This window comes from Onychomys torridus, chromosome 4, assembly GCF_903995425.1.
Source record: "Onychomys torridus chromosome 4, mOncTor1.1, whole genome shotgun sequence".
NCBI lineage: Eukaryota > Metazoa > Chordata > Mammalia > Rodentia > Cricetidae > Onychomys > Onychomys torridus.
In genome coordinates, this window is record NC_050446.1 from 23,575,875 (window position 1) to 23,591,075 (window position 15,201).

The window sequence follows — 15,201 nt, forward strand, 5'->3', positions numbered from 1 at the left end:
GGAAAGGACGTTCCAATCAAATGGTCTTAAGAAGCAAGCTGGTGTAGCAATCTTAATATCCAGCAAAATAGACTTCAAACTAAAATCATTAAAAAGAGATGATGAAGGACATTTCATACTCATTGCAGGAAAGATCCACCAAGATGAAGTCTCAGTTCTGAACATTTATGCCCCAAACACAAGGGCACCCACATATGTAAAAGAAACATTACATTACTAAAGCTTAAATCACATATAAAACCCCACACGTTAATAGTGGGAGACTTCAACACCCCCCCCCCTTTCACCTTCTGGACAGATCGGCCAAATTGAAACTTAACAGAGACATAATGGTCTTAACTGATGTTATGGCTCAAATGGACTTAATAGATATCTACAGAACATTCCACCCAAACAAAAAAGAATATACCTTCTTCTCAGCACCCCATGGAACCTTCTCTAAAATCGACCACATACTTGTCCACAGAGCAAATCTCAACAGATACAAAACAATTGGAATAACCTCATGTGTTCTATCAGACCACCATGGTTTAAAGTTAGATTTCAACAACAGAAAAAACTACAGAAATCCTACAATCTCATGGAACCTGAATAATGCTCAACTGAATCACAAATGGGTTAAGGAAGAAATAAAGAAAGAAATTAAAGACTTCCTAGAGATCAATGAAAATGAATACACCACATACCAAAACTTATGGGACACCATGAAAGCAGTGCTAAGAGGGAAATTCACAGCACTAAATGCCCACATAAAGAAGCTGGAGAAATCTCACGCTAGTGACGTGAAAGCACACCTGAAAGCCCTTGAACAGGAAGAAGCAAAGTCTCCCAGGAGGAACAGATGCCAGGAAATTATCAAATTGAGCGCTGAAATCAATAAAATAGAAATAAAGAGAACAATACAAAGGATTAATGAAACAAAGAGTTGGTTCTATAAGAAGATCAACAAGATAGACAAGCCCTTATCCAAACTAACCAAAAGACAGAGAGAGAGCATCCAAATTAACAAAATCAGAAATGAAAAGGGGGACATAACAACAGACAATCAGGAAATCCAGAGAATCATCAGGTCATACTTCAAAAACCTCTACTCCACAAAACTAGAAAATCTAAAAGAAATGGATAATTATCTGGATAGGTACCACATACCTAAGTTAAATCAAGACCAGATAAACCATTTAAATAGTCCAATAACCCCGAAGGAAATAGAATCAGTCACTAAAAGTCTCCCAACCAAAAAAAAGCCCTGGACCAGATGGTTTCACTGCAGAATTCTACCAGATCTTCAAAGAAGACTTAATACCAATACTCTTTAAATTGTTCCACACAATAGAAGCAGAAGGAATATTACCAAACTCCTTCTATGAGGCTACAATTACCCTCCTTCCTAAACCAAACAAAGATGCAACAAAGAAAGAGAACTACAGACCTATCTCCCTCATGAACATTGATGCAAAAATACTCAATAACATACTGGCAAACAGATTCCAAGAACACATTAAAACAATTATCCACCATGATCAAGTAGGCTTCATCCCAGGGATGCAAGGGGTGTTCAATATATGAAAGTCTGTCAATGTAATACTCCATATAAACAAACTCGAAGAAAAAAAAAACATATGATCATCTCATTAGACGCAGAAAAGGCATTTGACAAAATCCAACACCCCTTCATGATAAAGGTCTTGGAGCGATGAGGAATAAAGGGAACATACCTAAACATAATAAAGGCAATCTACATCAAGCCAACAGCAAACATCAAAATAAATGGAGAGAAACTCAAAGCAATACCACTAAAATCAGGAACAAGGCAAGCCTGTGTCCCCTCTCCCCATACTTATTCAATATAGTACTTGAAGTTCTAGCCAGAGCTATAAGACAACATAAGGAAATTAAGGGGATACAAATTGGAAAGGAAGAAGTCAAGTTTTCCCTATTTGCAGATGACATGATAGTATACATGAGTAACCCCAAACATTCAAACAAGGAACTGATACAGCTAATAAAATCCTTCAGCAAGATAGCAGGATACAAGATCAACTCAAAAAAAATCAGTAGTCCTCCTCTATACAATAGACAAACAGGCTGAGAAGGAAATCAGAGATACATCACCCTTTACAATAGCCACAGATGATATAAAATACCTTGGGGTTACTCTAACTAAGCATTGAAGGACCTATATGACAAGACCTTTAAGTTACTGAAAAAAGAAATTGAAGAAGATGTCAGAAAATGGAAAGACCTCCCATGCTCATGGATAGGCAGGATTAACATAGTTAAAAATGGCGATCTTACTAAAAGCAATCTACAGATTCAACTCAATCCCCATCAAATTACTGACACAATTCACAGATCTGGAAAGAATAATACTCAACTTCATATGGAAAAACAAAAAACCCAGGATAGCCAAAAGAATCCTGTACAACAAAACAACCTCTGGAGGCATCACAATCCCCGACCTCAAGCTCTACTATAGAGCTACTATAATAAAAACAGCTTGGTACTGGCATAAAAACTGACATGTGGACCAATGGAATTGGAATTGAAGACCCTGACATTAACCCGCACACCTATGACCATATAATTTTTGACAAAGAAGCCAAAAATGTACAATGGAAAAAAGAAAGCATCTTCAACAAATTGTGCTGGCATAACTGGATGTCAATGTGTAGAAGGCTGTAAATAGATCCATATCTGTCACTGTGCACAAAACTTAAGTCCAAGTGGATCAAAGACCTCAACATAAACCAGTTATTCTTTACAGGCACTGAGAAAAACAATCAATCAATGGGACCTGTTGAAACTGAGAAACTTTTGTAGAGCAAAGGACATGGTCAACAAGACAAAGCGAAAGCCTACACAATGGGAAAATGTCTTCACCAACCCCACATCTGACAGAGGGCTGATATCCAGAATATATAAAGAACTCAAGAAATTAGCAGCAAAAACCCAACAGTCCAATTAAGAAATGGGCTATAGAATTAAACAGAGAATTCTCCCCAGAGGAAGTTCAAATGTCTAAAAGACATGTAAGGAATTGCTCAACATTCCTAATTATCTGGGAAATGCAAATCAAAATGACTCTGATATACCACCTTACACCTGTCAGAGTGGCTATGATCAAAAACACAGAAGACAGCTTATGCTGGAGAGGATGTGGAGCAAGGGGAACTCTCCTCCACTGCTGGTGGGAATGCAAGCTTGTACAGCCACTTTGGAAATCAATATGGCGCTTCCTTAGAAAATTGGGAATCCATCTCCCCCAAGACCCAGCTGTATCAGTCTTGGGCATATACCCAAGGAGTGCTCAATCATACCACAAGGGTATTTCCTCAGCTATGCTTATATCAGCATTGTTTGTAATAGCCAGAACCTGGAAACAACCTAGATGCCCTTCAACTGAAGAATGGATAAAGAAAATATGATATATATACACAATGTAGTACTACTCAGCAGAGAAAACAATGACATCATGAGGTTTGCAAGCAAATGGATGGATCCAGAAAAAAATCATCCTGAGTGAGGTAACCCAGACTCAGAAGGACAAACATGGTATGTACTCACTCATAGGAGGATACTAGATTTGAAACACAGATGACTAGACTGCTACACAACTCCAGGGAGTCTACCTAGAAAATGGGACACTAGGAAAGACACAGGGATCACCCAATGACAGAGAAATGGATGAGATCTACATGAACAACCTGAACGACAGTGGGAGTAATGAAGGGCAAGATTTGAGGGAAAGAAAACTTATGGGAGCAGGAGATTCCAGCTGGATCAAGAATAGAAAGGGGGAACGAGGAATAACAGACCATGATAAATGAAGACCACATGAAAACAGGAATAGGCAGAGTGCTGGAGAGTTTCCCTGAAATCCACAGTGATACATCCTCTGTAGACTGCTGGCAATGGTCGACAGAAAGCTTGATCTGACCTAGTCTGGTGATCAGATGGCCAAACACCCTAACAGTTGTGCTGGAACTCTCATCCAATAACTGATGGAAGTGGATGCAGAGATCCTCAGCCAGGCCCCAGGTGGAGCTCCAGGTGTCCAATTGTCGAGAAAGAGGAGGGACTGTAAGAAAGTGAATTGTTGAGACCAAGATTGGAAAAAGCACAGTGACAAATAGCCAAACTAATGGAAACACATGAATTATGAACCAAAGGCTGTGAAGCCCCCAGCTGGATCAGGCCCTCTGGATAAGTGAGATAATTGAATAGCTTGAACTGTTTGGGAGGCACCCAGGCTGTGGGACCGGGACCTGTCGTCCTTAGTGCATGAGCTGGCTGTTTGGAACCTTGGGCTTACACAGGGACACTTTGCTCAGCCTGGAAGGAGGGGACTGGACCTGGCTGTACTGAATCTACCAGGTTTAAATGAATCCCCAGGAGAGTCTTGGCCCTGGAGGAGATGGGAATGGAGGTGAGGGGATGGGATGAATTGGGGGTGGTGGCAGGAGTGGGTAGGACAGGGGAACCCATGGCTGATGTGTAAAATTAAAACACAAATATAATAATAATAATAATAATAATAATAATAATAATAATAATAATAAAATCTCATTTCTATTTTCAATTGAGCGTGAAAATAACATAGGCCTATAAGTTCTCCAAAAATTGGAGTTCTGTATAAGTGAGGTTCCCCATATGTTTTAGCAATGTATTTTGAATCTTAGAAATTTACTTATTTATTTTGTATATGTATGTAGGTAGGTAAGTAGGTACTTGCATGCCACTACATGTGTCTGAAGTTCAGAAGTAAACTTGTGGGAATTGGTTCTTACCTTCCACTGATTAATTTCTGCGGACTGTATATACGTATTATATATATTTCTACATATTTTACAATGATTTATCTAAAAGATGAAGTACCCATTCTGCATTTTGTCTTTCTTTAATCCTAGAAGGTTTTTATTTTCTGTTATATATGTAAGTAAAAATGTGTCTTTGTATGAGAAGATGAATGCATAATGAAGAATATGCTCATTAATAATGAAGGATATGTCACTCACATATCAACACTTTGTCAGTTTTATATTTATAGAAGTTATTTGCAATAAAATAAAATGAATGAATACATGTAATCATTGCACATTTTACTGTTTGCAGCATAAAATTCAATAATTCCAGGGCTGAAGAAACGTCCTCATTTGCTAACTTTCTGCCACAGAGTTGGAGGAGGACTCACTGTCTAATCAGGATTTGGAGCCTCTCAGTTGCTGAACTGGCAAAGTGTTACATATGGGACCAGCCAGAACTGCAGACCTTGCAAGACTTTCCAAGAATTTCAGAAATGTCACAAAAGGAAATATTAAATGTATCCAGTGGCAAAGGTATGATGAGGAAGACACATTCAATGCAAAGCAAATTCATTCAGAAAAGGGAAGCACAGGCAATCAAGATAACCAGTGTTACCACATAACCCCCGAGAAAGGTATTGAACATTCTGGTCTCCATCTTAGCTAGAGATAAACTCATCACTTCAAAGCTCTAACCTTCTAAAATAGAAAATGCTTGATCCTTACTCTCTCACAAATGGGTAAAATAACAAACCAAGTAAAGGAAGCATTTTTCAATGGTCAGAAAAACTACCTACTACCTTCTCTTACTGCTCTGAGAAAATATTCAAGCCAGTCCTTGTACCACATGAAATTAGATGCATTAAATTTTGCTATAAGATCTTCACAATAGCTTTGGGCCCTCAACTTAGCAAACTAATGGAAGTAACTTCTGACTTGTAAACATTTCTTTCCATTTGGAAATTTTGCAGCGTGAGAAAAATTATTTTTTGAAAAAACATAGACAGCAAATCATGGTCTTTCAAAAGTATGAGAAATAAACCTGGAGTAGAGCAATATGTCAGGGATCAAGAGGAGAGAGGCATGTGACTGATCTTCCACCTCCTGGGGAGCAAGGGTTCTTTGAGAAATGGGGAGTGCTTGGATTGCTTCACTCATTTGGGTGTGCATGAGGATTCCTGTCAGCTGGCCTGAAATACTGTGCTGTTGAGCAGTTTCGGTTGGAGCATCATTCTTCTCAGGAAGAATTTAAAGAAGATCTTGACTTGAGCTGATTGTGGGAGGAATCATGCTGTGCCATGCAATATAAAAATACCATCAGTCTTATGCCACTGGCACATTCAAGCACCTAGTGGGATAAGCCAGGCATCAATGTTCAAGGTTTTATATAAGGTAACAGCTGCTTTGGTCAGACAGTTAATTAAATATGTTAATTTCCCATACAACCAACAGTCATGACAACAGATCAAAGAGAGATTTTATGACATTTCTAGGTTCTCTTCTGTACCCAGGATGACGGCTTGTGCCCACATCATCTAGCAATTTACTTTGTAGAAAAATGCTGTTTCTCCCCCTTGGAAACAGCCTTGTTCAATTGCACTGCAAATACTATATTAGCTCTGGTACCACACCAAGTCCTGCCAGTTGTCACCACTCCAGTCTTAAATATCAATTTGAATGTGGTACCATTGCTAGCATTGGTTAGTCAGGGAATATCACAAATCATACTGAAGTGGACAATGGGCTCTTTCTGCATTTGGGTCACTTTAGCTTAGCATTTATGTTTTCTCTTTGTGGAATTGATAGGGCACAGATTGTAAAGCACTGCAAGAGTAATGGACTAATTCCATCTTAGGTATGAATGCCCTAGTGTTTTTAGTTAACCACACAGAGTGCACAAAACTGAAGAGCACATTATTTAAATGTGATACTCCAATAAGCTTTCTGATAATCTGTCTGGATGTGTAATGAAGAAAGTATTCTTGTGCAATTTATGAGAAATAAAAATCATAATATCAGGGAACTTTAAATATAACGATGACTCAAAATCACTTACAGATTTTCAGGCACATGTGAAATGCTCTGAGACTTTCTCTTTTGATTTCATTCTCTCTTTGATGGTATAACTGCTTCTCCTGGCTTACCACCACACATCAAAATGAAGAGTTCACAGATCCTATGCTGTGGAGTAGCAACTGGCTTACATTAGTGTTCTGTGGTTAGCACTGTGATAAAAATATTTATCCATCTCCAAGTTTCTCAAGAAACGTCTACACACTCATGGTTAGGACATGTATCCTGTCATTTCTAATGTAAATTCAGTTAATGGCTGAAATACTTAAATTGGTGTTATCAATAGTTTACATTAGTAAGTTAAACATTGTGTCCCCAAATTCTTTGACCATAAGGATATAATCTATATAATATATTTACTGGAGTATACATTTCTATAACATAATAGCTATTAATATTTTAAGGTTTAAAATTCTACATTAAGATTTTTATTTCAGTCTTTTGATGAATGATAAATTTTTGTAGGACAAGAGCAAACATTTGAGAAGAGTAAGTGAATATGAGTTGGAAAATAGAAATAGTAAGATGTATCACTTTGGGATGAAGGCAAAACCTTCAGAACTTTGTGATGAGAAAGCTAATATGATCTCTTAAGCAAGAATAAAATTTCAGTAAATTGCACTTTTGTCTGGGAAATGACCACTCTATTAACTACCTCTAGACTGATGAAAAAAATGGAATTGGAACTATGCACAACTAGATACATGGAAAAGACAACTCTGGAAATCCAGGGATGAGGTTTTCAGTGATTTATAAAAACAGTGATACTTGGGAGTAAGCTACTCACTTCCCAGGGCAAGAGAACAAATAGATATTCTTTACAGAGATACACTACAACGTAGCCAGCAGTTAAACTAGCCACACACTCCCTAAAAGTCTACAATTTTTTTTATAGCTGTATATCATAGAACATTTGGTCTGTCTTGCTAAGAAATGTGTTTCAATTCTGGTGAAAGAAGCAATAAGCTTAGTGTGAAGTTGGATTAATTTCTTATTTCCAAGAAGTAGTTGATGAATTGAATATGGCAATTGTTTCAGGAATATACAAGCTGATATTCTTTGAATTTCCTTATTAATCAGACTTAAGGACAGACTTCATCTCATGCCCAGCAGCAGATGGTCAACACAAAGCAAATTCAATGGCATTTTTGTAGAAATTTTTGTCTCAAACTGCTTTATTTAGGAACTGTCTTAGTGCTCTTTTGCTTGGGTGCTATGTTTTCCAATTTTGTGGTTTTGTGTTTCATGTGTATGTGTATTGATATTTGTTTTTTGTTGTTGTTTGTTTCTTTTTATTTATTTATTTTTCTAAAGAGAGGGAAAGGAAGGGCAAGGAGTTGGGAGGATGGAAGGTAGGAAGAGTTTGGGAGGAGTTGGAGAGGGAACATGATGAGAATATTTATGAATATTTGCAATAAAACAAAAAATATTTTAGCATTATAAACAAAATCTTTAGTGATAAAAATTTAGAATATTTTCTTAGTAAAACAAAATTTTTTTAAAGATTTAGAGAAACTATTTGTAAGGTGCCATATCTTAGAATGACAAGGAGAAAAATAAATACTGATGAATCCTTAAACATTTGTCTTTATTTAGTCACACATAATTAAAATGAATAAAAACTTTATTGAAGCTGCATGAGATTTCTGGCTTCCTGTCTGGCAGGGAGGAATGTAGAAACCAACACTTGTTACCAACAGTAAGTAGAAAGAGTGAACAACTCAGCTAAGTAGAAGTTCAATGTCATATAAGTTCAAAGCTAGCATGGGCTACCTGAGACCTTGTCTCTAGGCAGAAGAAAGGGGGGAAAAGTGAAGAAAATGAAGCTTGCAGACTAGAAAACAGCATCCTAGTTTATTGACCTGCTCTAACTCAAGGATCTCTATTATCTCCAGATTTTATATTTGGTAAACCTATAGCGATCAATGAAATATTTTAGTTGAGATTACAGTTTTTTTTAATAGCCAGAAATCAGTAACAACTAAAAGTAGAGGCTTATACTTATACCCCTATGTGGGGTAACCCTAATCAAGGCTCATCTATGCCTTCCCTAGCAAGATCTAGATGTATTACCCCCATATCAACATATTTGCCAACCAGTGAACTTCACTGAATCTTGCAGTCTAGAATTTGATGGGATTTCTTTAAGTAGATATGATTTACAACATTGTCAGCCACCTCAGTGTATTCAGGTTCCAGTTTCTTTTCCTTTAGGCTGGCCAAAGATTAAGCTCCCTAATCACAAAGCTAGTTTTCTAGAATAAACTTTTCTGAAACTATCTCAAAATCCCAGTGGTTGCTTCATTATCCTTAAAGACAACTCAACCTCTAGGGAGAGTCAAAGATTTTGCTGTTGTTTTGTTTCTCTGTCTCTGCCTCTCTGTCTCTGTCTCTCTCTCTCCCTCACTCTCTATCTCTCCATCTTATTCTCCCTCTACCCCCTCCTCTGTGTATGTGTGCTTTGAGTTCTGTGCCATAAACAGAAGCAAAGAATAATCAAATGATATTCTCTCCCCCATTCCTGTATCTCTCTTCTGTCATTCCAGCTGCTTGATGTGATTTACTATAAAGATGGTACCCAAGAAAACCAGGAAAATAGAGAGAGGTGTTTGGGAGGAACATACCACAAGGGAGAGATGTGGGAAGAGGAAGAAATCTTTAGTGAATGTGTATTGCTGACATGAGCATGGCTATCAAGGACTCTCATGACTCAAAAACATGGGAATGGCAAGGCCTTCTCCAGGCTAAGCTCAGAGGTATGGGTTCCCTGGTCAGAGTCCAGATGCTGATGTGACCTTTAGCTAAAACCAGTATGTACAGAAACTATGAACTGTGCCTTCTTTTTCCTGGATGCCTATAATATGAGATTTCAAACCTCATACTGACACTGGCTAATTGCCTTTCAGTCCTCAGAGGTACACATAAGCACACAGATTTTCCAGGATTCTTCAGGGGCACCAGAATACAGGAAACTTGAAAGTAGAAAGTGGGAATATGGGATATACGAAGGTTTAAGCAGGGAGGGTATGGGAATAGAAGAGACAAAGGAACAGGGTAGAGTTAATTAAAATAAAGAAGGTGTTGGATGGTTGTGGTGTATGCCTTTAATCCTAGCACTCCAAAGAAAGAGGCAGGCAGATGATCTCTGAGTTTTAACTTAACCTGATCTACAGAGAGAGAGGGAGAGTTCCAAAACCACCAGAGCTACACAGAGAAAACCTATCTTAAAAAACCAAAATAAACAGATAAAACAAAGGTGTGAAAGAGGCATCTAGAAACCTACAATCTTATAAACAAATTAAAAACTACAGTTTATATCTTTTAAAATTTCAGAAGGTAATGCCATGCATAACCAGAAGAGCTGTTCTCATAAACTGTGCGTTATTCAAACAAACAAAGAAACAAATACAAAGACCCTATTGCCAGGGGTGGCATAGCTTCTTGTGCATTTTTGGTCAACAAGATATAAGAGCCCCCCCCAAAAAAAACGGTATCTCACCATAATTTTTAGCTAAATACTATAACTAGATGATCAGTTGCTGTTGCTAAACATACCACTCATCTTGGATGGTATTAGAGAGAGAGAATAAAATGGAACTGAGCTAGAAGCCTTTAACCCAATACCAGCTTTCATAGTCCTTAAAAGTGCTGTGCATGCTTCTGGTGGAGAAAAGGAATCAATCATTTTAGTCAGCTTTCAATCCTACAGCCTTCGAGACCAGCATGCCAAATAGGAAGTACCCACTTGTGCAATAGTGGCACTTTTCCTTTGGAGGTAGCCAAATGTTCTCTGATTGGATCTCAGACATGCTCCACAGGAGAGAATGTATGCCTGACACTAGAAACCTTAAAAACAACAACAACAACAACAACAACAACAACAACAAAAAAAAACTTAATTGGGAAGCCCCTCTTTCTACTGAACTGTGTTGAATACAGAATTTTATGGATACACAAAGTATTGAGAGTAAATACAGAAGAATGCTTATCCCTAAACAAGCCATTTATATTATCCTCTTTAAGGCTTGGGAAACATTGAAAAAATAGCATAGAAAGAATGTAATATCTACAAGATAGGGAGAAAGACTGTGAAGTAACATTTTCTGGACAAGACACAGGCATTCTAATCACAAAGTCACAACATAACAGCTGTGGATGCCTACATCAGATCACATCAGATCTTCACAGGAAAAAGCTTGTGGACAGTCAAGCATGGATGGAAGAAGTCCTCATGGAGCCCTATCCCTCACTGCTGAATTATTTGCTACTAATAGATTATAACAGTCATGAAACCAGTGCATTCTGTTGCATATAACCCCAATGGATTATTCCTATCCAGTGGTCATACAATTGGCCTCATTAAATTAATGGGTCACAAAACCACCCAAAAGTCATGAATCTGGACAAAGGATTAGTAGAGACTGGTGTGGGGGACAATAACAGGGGTGAGTGGGGTAGGTATGTAATCAGAATACAATATATACATGAATAAAATTGTTGAATAACAAAAATATTACAAATCTGACAGATTCTTTCTATATAACCATATTTAACTGTGGAAATATATTTGCTCAATTTTCATTAATTATGTTTAAACATTAAGAAATTTAACTTTTAAAAATAGTTACTCCTTTATAGAACAGCAATGAGAAAACTAAGTGTGTTTATGGACTTGACATGCTCAGCATGATTCTGATGGATCCTTTTATATTTTACCCTTTAAAATTATGATGTAACTGAGGAAAAACTGGTCATTTTGGAAAAAAAAGTCTAAATTGTACAACTGGAGTTTGCAGTCCCCCACCCCCAAGAAGAAAGTGTGTGCTTTTTGCATTCTCCTTCCATGATGCATTTCCTATGGTGTTTTTAATGGAGTATTCCTCTTGAGTCAACAGCTCAATCTAATACTTTTCTAGGGATTTTATTTTGTCTACATATATCTTTCAGGGCAAAAGAATATTATCATTTGTGTCAGGAAGTGACATGATCTCCACACTTGCTAATCCATAAATGAAGATATGTCTATCACAGGCAGTGTAAATGAAGGGGTGGGAACAGGGGCCTCTGCCTGTTCAGCCGAGCATTGGCAAATGAGGATGATGCTGGTTTACATTTTATTTTGTTTGTCACAGAAGCTGTATGTGGGATAAATGATACACAGCTCCTTTAAGTCAATGGAATACATATGCACACTTTGAGGTTGATAGCTTTTCTAAGGTTTTATGGCAGTTTTGTAGAGAATTTTTTAAAAATGTGTTATGCTAGAGGGATGAGGTCCTCGAGAATAGACGTCTTCATCAGGAGGACTGGTGATGCAGGCTGTTTAACCTGCTAATGCATGCTGGAATTTTGATGAAAATACTGAAATGACAACCTGGGAGGGGTAAACCACTGTAGCTCGAATTCTAATTGGTCTTAATAATAAAAACCCAGAGTCAGATATAGGGGTAAATGCTGAAAAATCAGAGAAATAAGGAAGCTAGCCAAAGTCAGCTCTTACCACCATGACTCCTCAAATTAAAAAAGGGGCTGAGCTCCTGTGTTGCTCTCACTGGTTGATAAATAAAGCTGTTTGGCCAATGGGGAGGCAGAATAAGGTTAGACAGTATTTTAAAGATGGAGATTAAGAAGGGTGGAGTTGGGGCAGACTCCAGCCAGCCACCAAGGAAGCAAAATGTATAGAAAATTAGATAACAAGCCACAAGCCACATGGCTAAACATAGATAAAAATTAGGGCAGCATCTTGCTCCCTGGGAAGCTGCTGGTATCTCCTAGACCATAACCTTCTGTATCTCTGCTTGGATTTCCCATCTGGCTCTATCTTCCACTGCCATAGGCCAAAGCTGCTTTGTTTATCAACCAGTGAGAGCAACACATATTCACTGCATATAGAAAGACATCTCACAGCAAATCATTGTGCTTGCTCACCTTCCCTGATATGATATAGGCTGGAGAAATTTTCCTGCCATGGAGAAATAGGCTAGCACGTATTTTGACAAGGAAGATTTATGAACACTGAAGAAAACTTGAATCTTTGTCAAAAGAGAGCTTTGGAGACAGGGCAGAGAAATGGAGTGGAACCAAGGATGTGTAGATGAAAATAAGCCAGCAGACTTAGGCCCATAAAAGTATATGAACTAGTATGAAAAAATCATTCTGAGTGATTTCTAATAAAGTTAGGGATGAACAGAAATGTGAAGCTTAAGTAAATGTAGATCTTGATATCTAAGGAACAAAACTATGTTAGATTCACCAAACCTATTTGAGTTATTTAAGCATTCCACCTACCTGTAGAATTTATATCAGTTAGGCTCATTAACTGAGTCAGAAGAGCAGTATAGCTTTGATGGATGATCTCACTTGAGCCTGTTGGAAGCTACAAAAAGACAAGGTTCCACTGGTGACACTTGGCAGTGTCTTCCATTGACAAGTTCTTATTTATGTGAAGCCATGTCTTTCTGTGTAACCATAGCTACTGTAAAGTTTTCACTAGTCATTAAATAAGTGATGAGCATACTCAAAAATTGCAGCCACATGGGCTGCACAAATGCATTTTCATATTATTAACATGTTGCCAACTTGCAACTCTTCAAAGTCTGAGTAAATGTTTTGACAAGATGAGACACCAAAGACAAATAAGAAGTAGTGGTTTTGAAGAGATTCAGCCCTAGTTCTAACAGCTTTAAGTCTTAAGATTGTTTTCACTGGGGCAGTCCCAGATAAATTGTTCTTATATGTGCATGCAAGAGACTAAAATTCCTTTGAAAGTTTATAATTTCTCATGGGAAAACACAACATAAAAGTTACTTTTACTCATAGAAAAACAAAACCATATTTTCTTGTCAACCTTTGCTGTTGGGAATTTCAAACTTTTTGCATTTTTTCCCTGTGATTCTTAGCTGGCCCAAGGGACAGGCATTTACAACATAATTTACTTTCAACATGTCTCTGTAAATCATTGTAATACTCTCTATTGCTTGAAGGAGAAAAAAAAGGAAAAGGAAAAAAGTCTCCCCACAGGGCTTTATGTCCCACTTTCCCCAACTGCCAGCAGTGCAAAGCAAAAAGGAAGTTTCCCTACAACACCCCAGCCTCAAAGACACATACAAAATTAGCATAAGGTATGGGCAAAAGTAAAGTGTGTAATGAGACAACCTTCCAGAGACATTGTTCTTTCAGGTGAGTTGAGAGAGGGACTAGTGACAGAGCAAACAGAGAGAGTACAAAAATTCTTGGTTCATCTGAGAAGGGGTGTGTTGCCTTTACCCAAATCACTTCAAATCTCTTTTTCATAAAAATCTCGAGGTCTTGAGGCACACTTTGGCCAAGCCATTAATATCAAGGACCATTTGGCTTTATATGAGAATTTGATGGCATGTACACTCTTTGAACCCTTACCTTTTACAACCCTAATAGGGATTTATTAGCTGTTTTACAGTGTGTAAATTTGAATCTAGGTCATATGAGAACAAAAAAAAAATGGGGCATATCTAGGACTAAAGGGTAACCTAAAAAATAATATAGCAGAGGAGAAGAAAAACAAAAACAAGAAGGAAAGAAAGATTTAAAATTATGGATATGGTTTAATGTAGCATGGACAAACAGCAGATTTTTAGCACAGAACTTGGTAAATTAATTCTAAATATGGACCCATTGAATTCAAATTCAGGTGGCTACTGAGTCTGGTTCCTATACAAGTACTAGGGATGTGGTGTTAAGGTATCATACTTACCTGATTCTATTGTCCATTTAGAAAGGCAACATGGGTGAGTTGGATGGTTACAAGAATAAAGCCTATGTCTACAGCCAATAGTGACTACATTTTTAATTATTTTTGTATTTTAATCTTACATATCAGCCATGGGTTCCCCCGTCCTCTCCCCTCCTGCTCCCACCCCCACCTTCCCCCAGTCCCTCCCCTCCATTCCCATATCCTCCAGGGCAAAGATACCCCTGGGGATTCATTTAAACCTGGTAGATTCAGTACAGGCAGGTCCAGTCCCCTCCTTCCAGGCTGAGCAAAGTGTCCCTGTGTAAGCCCAAGGGTCCAAACAGCCAGCTCATGCACTAAGGACAGGTCCTGGTCCCACAGACTGGATGCCTCCCAAACAGTTCAAGCTCTTCAATTGTCTCACTTATCCAGAGGGCCTGATCCAGTTGGGGGCTCCACCGGTTTTGGTTCATAATTCATGAGTTTCCATTAGTTTGGTTATTTGTCGCTGTGCTTTTCCAATCTTGGTCTCAACAATTCACACTCTTACAGTCCCTCCTCTTTCTCAACAACTGGACTCCTGGAGCTCCACCTGGGGCCTGGTTGAGGATCTCT